Raw genomic sequence first — 7,369 nt, forward strand, 5'->3', positions numbered from 1 at the left:
ACTGCATAATACATAAAGCAATGCTAGCAAACTTCATCTTTAGCTCTCAGCAGGGAACTAATAATAGTGCATGATTGCAGTTTAGCACATGTGTCACAAAAGCTAGCACCTCACTGTTTGGGAGCAGAGTGGCAAACTTTAATTCAGTATAAACCTGACCTAATAGGTTTAAAAAACAGAAAAAGCTAGCCATGACCACAGTCTTTTTGCTCTTGAAAGCCAATGTTTATTTTCTTCACTTTTTTGTGAATCTTTTCTATACATTTTAGAAACTGGAATACTGTTGCTATTTTATTAAAGATACTTTAGCTATTTGAATTTGCAAAATTGTAAAAAAAGTGCAGGGAGCTTCCTGGAGAACAGAAGGCTCCCTGCTTCAGAAATCCATCCGCCAGCTCATGTAGAGTAAACCATGCTGACCAGTTATTTGAATGTGGATGAGTGGGTCAACATGGTGTGAATCATCAGAACATGGGTGGAGGAGATGGGCAAGTCAGGTCTGCCCTCCTGGGTTCTTAGTGCATCATAAACCATCAGATCTGCAAGTCCCAGTGCAGATCTGTGAATCCAGAATGCTAAGTGATCATATTTCCATCACCAGTGAAATGTGGATTTTCTTCTGCCTTCTTTCCAATACCAAAAGACAGCTAAATATAAAATGCACCACAATGTCCTTTACACAGGGTATAAAACATACTTGCAAAATGCATATCAAATGGTGTGCATGCGATTGGAAATAGGGTTGCAAATAAGGTCTGAAGATGAATGGCTGACTGCTAGCTCCAGCTTCCTTCCTCCAGCTTCCTTCCTCTGGATCCCTGATTCCTCTTTTGGTCCTCTTGGCTCTTACCTTCTTCTGTGATGTTCACATGGCACTGCTGTAAAGCAATGGTATGGCTTAGTCCCGGTCTGCAGTTTCTAATGGGAAAGGAGGATTTGGGAATCTGTCTCTCAGGTGGAAACTGGGAGGTTCTCTGAAGGATCTCCCTCACCAGCACCAAGAAAACAGGCACACAGACACTGTGGAATATTATTATAGAAGGTTAAAACTCCTTTGCGTCTATGTTAAAGTGTCGATCCTTTCTTCTTTGCTTTCTTCTTTCCAAATTTCTGCTCCCAACACTTCCTGTGTCTGATTTCGTGTACATTAAAACACGCTATTCAACTGAAACAAAATTATGGTTATGTTAAATTCTCCATAGCAAACCCGAAATCCCTTGAAGCTGATAAACCCTTTTCCTTTTCCCTTTCGCAGATCAAAGTAAAGGATACCTTTTAATCTTTCAGAAACTTGTATTTTAATGAGAATTGTAAACCCGTATTGTAAACCTCTCCTTAAGTGACTTGGCCTAGTAGCAGGAAAAACAATCAAAGCTTCTTTAGCTGCTCACATTAAGATTCATTTGCTTCATAGCTAGAGCATTTCTGCTGATAGGTCAGAAATTCCATGTGTTAAATATAGCTACATATCAGAGTGAAATTAGCTAAAGCAACAAAGGAAAGGACTTCCAAACCAGAAAGGAACCAGCCTTGAGTATAGCTCCTACACACAAGCACAAGTGCAACAAGGGCTTTTTACTTGAAATTTTAGTAGGGACAGAAAATGCTACTGCAATGAGACATCGTACTTAGAAATAATTACTAAATATTACTAGCTTTACAAATGGCAGCAAAAGAAACCAGTTTGTTTGCTGCCTGCCCTTCATCCTAAGATCTCAGTGTGGGTTACAGATTGTATTGTTTAAGGACCAAACTAGATGTGATTGGGACAGCTGTTCTGCACATGTTCACTCCATTCTCACATCAGACACCAAGTGTAATTAATCTAAACTTCATACCCATTTGTGCCATGGACCTCTCCCCTCTTCACCTGCCCTAATTCTGAGTTTGTCTTGAGCAGGGGCAAGGAACCTCAGGTGTGGGAGCCAAATGGAGCCCTCCAGCTTTCTCTCCCTGGTCCTCCCCACACCATGGCTTCTCCCTAGCTGGCCTTGCTCTGTACCTTCCTTTTGCCAGAATGTGTCCTTGAAAAGTGATGGTGTCTCTTTCAAGCCAGAATGGAGATCCGACTGTATGTCTGTCTGTAGGAATCTAGTAGCTGGAATGAAGCCCATTGTACACAGGTAAGAGTTGCATTCATAGCCCAACCATGTCTTGCTCTGACTATGCCTGCTGCTGGACTGAAAGTGCTCTCCTACCTGGGGTAGGAGACCTGGAGCATTGATTAATGTCCCCTCACCTGTATGTCCCCCCCCCCCGGTTAAAAATTAATCCCCCTTCTCAATTTATACAGTCTTATGAATAAACTAACATGTCTCCCCACCACATCTAGAAAGAAGGCTTTCTGAGAACAGAAAGATTGTCATTTGTGCTTCTGGTGGATACTAGTCAGGTATCCGCTACTTATATTTTCCATTACTAAAGTTCTCTTTGCTGCAGAAAAAGGTATTTATAATGGGCTTTTAGCAAACAGATAGATGAATGAGGTTTCTTGTTGAGCTAGGGATCTGTATGTTCCCAGAGTTCCCTCATAATGTATAAGTCCATGGATAATTGCTAATGAGCCAAGCCCCTGGAGAGCCAAGCTTCTGATCTTCGCTCTTTTCAAGGAGGTCTTTATGTCTGTCAGCACCTGCTGAATATCACATTAATAGCTTTGAATAAAGGACCTGGGTAAAAGAACGAAGATCATTCCATAATAATCAAACTTCTAGTTCAGGGAACTGAAAGCATGAACAAAATAGAAAAATGACAAGTCGTTTAAACGGGTGGATCGACTAATTTCAAAACTTAGGAGCATATGGTACCACTCAGCTGCCCCTCATTAGAAGAGACGCCACTCATTTTAGACCCAAAAAACTAACACCTTCCTACACAGCCCTGATGTTCACACTTTATTACAGTAAATTGTTTACAGAAAAGAGGCTAAATCATGAAAACAGGGCTGTGGAAAATATCGCTTTGGGAGTTGAAATTCCCACAGGAGAAGCACTTTGAGGAAAGAGCGGAGGGGGAGGAATTTCCAAAATGCATCTACCACCTCACATGACAACTAAGCCCATGTCCCATGAGCACATCCACTCTGATATATTCATACACACAAATGCACGTACATCATCACTGTAGTCATTACTGTACAAACAAGAGAAACTAAATGAACAAAAAGCACTACAGCCCAAACTGAGAAAGAAAATGAGAAAAATATTCAGCATCTATCTCAGACCATAGCCAGTATCACTAGATGAGTAGGTCACCATGGTACAGTCTTGTTCAAGTATTGTATAAATGGGTTCTATTGTGTTAACAAACACTGGTTTAAATTAATATTTCCACCCCGGAGATATTTAAAACAGGTCAACTACGGCTACAATCATAGCCTTACCTACCTAGGAGGAAGCCCCACTCAGTAGGATTTACTTCTGAGAAGACATGGTTAGGGTTGTGCTATTACAAATCAACGCCATCTTCCAATTCTTTCATTTCCAGATCTCAGGACTTGGCAAAAGGTCTTGTTCCTAATATTTAGTAATAAAATCCTACCTATAATTAATGAATTAGCCAATAACTGTCTGTGTTCAGATCTAACATAAGGCTTCACATAAAATATTTATAGGTATCAATGGGATCTCTTTAACTATAATGTCTTTAACATATAATAAAATATATTTTCCATATTGCTAGGTGATGTCACAGCCCCATCAGATGTGGAAGTCTCAATGCATCATTCAAACATGTAGCAATTGAATTACTATGCAATCTGTATATTCTTACAGCATAATGTATATGTTATAGTTTTTTTATTAAAAGCTTACCCATTGAATATACATATATATGATGTCCATTGTAAGAATTGGTCATCTCAGTAAGCAACTCTCCACTCAATTTTAATTTAAAGTATTTTATCACTATTAATCAAACCACTCTGAATACTTTGGATAGTAGGCACTGTTTTCCAACAGAGTTATCATTAAAACCTCAAAAGGTGCAATTATTCAGTACAAAAACAAACATATTATTTTGAATAATAAACTTGAATTTTCAGATATTGCAAAAAATTGAGAACTTGCTTATTACGTACCTTTTGTATTAATGTGCCTAAAGATAAAACACTCCCCAAACCATTCCTCAAGCCAAATTTTAAAGCTCCTTTCCTCTTTAAGTTTCTGAATTTTTTTGCTGCCAAGAAAAGAGGAGAATGGATATATTTTTTATGTTTTTAAGAAGGTTGCAGAATGGTTATTTTCACCACTGTTTCTTGTATCCACTCAAAGCCACAAGGAAATTTATACACACCATTTGACTCTGGCTTGGCAATTCGGAGCCAGATGGTAACCTTCAGGGAGCTGATTTTTTGCTCAGGGCCATCAGTTCTCAGTGCTCTACTGTATGAGAAGTGGGATGGAGGCTGGCTATGTAAGTATCACACTGCTTGCCATGATGAAAGGACCGAACTCCACTGGTGTTCCAACCAACTGTTTGCAAAGGATGGAGGGCTTTGAAAACATTAAATATGCATGCTTGCAAAGACTCAAGATGTCCTGCCTCTGTCTCTGTCCTGTGGCTAAGAATCATAGAATCACAGAATTGGAGAGTTGCAAATTTAGCGCTGAGAAGAGGAAGGCTGCCATAGGGACTTGAGAGACCTTACCAGCAGACCGTTTTCTGGGCCTACAAGACTGTGCAAGCTGTACTTTATTTTTTATTTTTTAATTTTTTAAGCTTTATTAATAATCTCTTATATCATATGACACATTTCAATAGCATATCTCGTATAACATACATATACATATGTATTGTACATCTTCTTAAGTAAATATATATATAATCCATGTAAGCAAAAACCATATACAGTGGTACCTCGGGTTAAGTACTTAATTTGTTCCGGAGGTCCGTTCTTAACCTGAAACTGTTCTTAACCTGAAGCTAATGGGGCCTCCTGCTGCTGCTGCGCCGCCAGAGCCCGATTTCTGTTTTTAACCCGAGGTATTATTTCTGGGTTAGCGGAGTCTGTAACCTGAAGTGTATGTAACCTGAAGCGTATGTAGCCCAAGGTACCACTGTACAAGTAGTATTCTGTTTATTTACATAAATTAAACTGATTTGTATTTTTACTATCTTTTTTGTCTTATCTTTTTATTAACACGAGTTAAAGAAAGAAAAAACCAGAAAAAAAGAAAAAGGTGTAGTTGGACTGCCTTTCATTTCCTGGTGTATAGCCTTATTCTAGTAATGAATATACCTATCATTACTGAGTTATTCTTTGTATTCCTTCTAATACATTCTTACAACAGTTAGTACCTTTTGACATATTTGCTAGTCCGTTATAGCTGAAACATTTCCGCCTTTCCAGTTCATTGCTATCAATGTTCGAGCTGCAGCCGTGGCATATAGAAAAAATTCTCTCAAATTTTTCGGAATATTGTTGTTGAGAATGCTTAGCAGAAAAGCCTTGGGCTTTTTTAGAAAGGATAACCCAAAGTTTTTTTTTCAGCTCATCATAAACAAGGCACCAAAATTCTCTAATCTTTCTACATGTTCACCACATATGATACATTCCCCACATTTCCAACAGTTGCTTGCTATGTTTTTGTACAAGCTGTACTTTAAATCAAAAGGTGTTTGATCATCTTGGTGTATCATTTGCAATAGCACGCAGCCAGTATTTCAGGAAGGATCCTTCGAAAATGGCACAGGGTGCTTCTCTTGGGACACTGGCTGCAGTGTGAAGTTTCGCTCCAGCCTTCCTGCCTCGAGGCCTTCTGCCACCTCTGCGCCTTGCTTCCTGCGATGTCCTTACAGTTTTCCAATCTGTAGTCTGCTCTGCATAGCTTCCCCGTTCCTAAGGCTTCTGTATAGTTTAATCTCAGCCAACTGTCTGCATCAACAAAAGTATATTGTGTCTAGATCAAGGGAAGTAATAATACCACTCTATTCTGCCTTGTTCAGACCACACCTGGAATACTGTGTCCAGTTCTGGGTGACAAAATTTAAGAAGGATGTTGACAAGCTGCAATGTGTGCAGAGGAGGGCAGCCAAGCCTTATGAGGAAGAGTTGAAGGAGCTGGGTATGGAAATGACTGGCAGAATCCGAGACCAGGGAGAAGAGTCGGTGGAAGAAGATTGGAGGAAATTTAAAACTTATTTGCAGAAATACTGTAAAATTTTTGAATGCTGATGACATTGAAATGAATTGAAGGGGTTCTAGCAACAAGGTAAAATGTAAGATGGGATTAATAATAGATAAACTAATAGGACATGAATTTGCTGAACCAATTTCTAAAAGGGATACAAAAATGGGAGACGTGAGGAAGTCAGGAAAATAAGTTAACTAAAGATGAGAAATTAAGAAAGAGGGAATTTTTGTTTTTCTTTTATATGTGTTTTTTCTTTTTCTTTCTTTGTGTTTAATGTCTGTATTTTTATATTTTGTAATTTTGTATCTTTTTCGTTTTTGTATTTTTTCTAAACTTCTATGGATAAAACCTAATAAAATATTATAAAAATAATAATGAAGGAGCTGTGTATGTTTAGCCTGGAAAAAAAGGAGTCTGAGAGGAGATATGAATCAAATATCTCAAGGGCTGTCCCATAGAAGAAGGAGCAAGCTTGTTTTCTGCTGCTCTGGAGGGTTGGGCTCAAACCAATGGATTCAAATAACAAGAAAGGAGATTCCGACTAAACATCAGGAAAAGCTTTCTGACAGTGGGAATGGTCTCCCTCAGGAGGGTGTAGACTCTCCTTCCCTGGAGGTTTTTAAGCAGATGTTGGAGGGCCATCTGTCATGGATACTGTTATGTACTATGCTTGGATCCTAGAACAATAGGCAAGTAGGATCCTAGAATGCAACAACTGATTGGCTTGCAGGAAAAGACCAATCAGGCTCCAGGAGGGAAGCAGAATCAGCCAATCAGATGGGACTCATTGTGTAAATAATGTATATAAAAGCCTGAGGTTTGGAGGGCAATTCAATCACTGTTTTACAAGCTGCAATAAAGAGCATGAAGGGCTCCCTTCCAACTCTACAATTCTATGATTTTCATGAAAATTCCCTGGCATCACAGCGCTTTAGCTTAGCAATGTCAGAGGCCTCACTATCACAGAATAAGTATTTTAAAAAGCACACAATGCCTGACTTCAAATTAGTATAGGAAGCAACCCTATATACAGAGTTTTCACAGCACTCCCTAGATTTAGAGTGTTGTTCTATAAACTCTTAGTCAATACAATTCACAGCACATCTTTGAATCTCAGGGCAACCCCATCTCAACATTCAGGGTGACCCAGAGAAGGTCCAAATCAGTTGGAGCCATCAGGGCTTATGCAAATACAAGCCAGCACGAAATGACCTGTACAAATAACTACAGCTCCC

The 7,369-nt window shown here is 39.1% G+C and overlaps 1 long non-coding RNA gene across 2 annotated transcripts; it reads right to left on the minus strand.

The window, feature by feature from the left end:
• Window positions 1-202: 202 nt before the first annotated feature.
• LOC309531753 lies at window positions 203-6,044 on the minus strand. 2 transcript variants are annotated; one of them, XR_014219425.1, is made up of 4 exons: window positions 5,299-6,044; window positions 4,079-4,176; window positions 3,387-3,515; window positions 203-1,165 (listed from the first exon to the last, which is right to left on the minus strand). It is a non-coding gene; the product is annotated as an uncharacterized lncRNA (long non-coding RNA). The 2 variants fall into 2 exon arrangements; XR_014219426.1 differs by lacking the exon at window positions 5,299-6,044 and adding an exon at window positions 4,294-4,535.
• Window positions 6,045-7,369: the final 1,325 nt, after the last annotated feature.

The sequence above is a fragment of the Podarcis vaucheri genome (genome assembly GCF_965113315.1).
Source record: "Podarcis vaucheri genome assembly, chromosome: 4".
Taxonomy (NCBI): Eukaryota; Metazoa; Chordata; class Lepidosauria; order Squamata; family Lacertidae; genus Podarcis; species Podarcis vaucheri.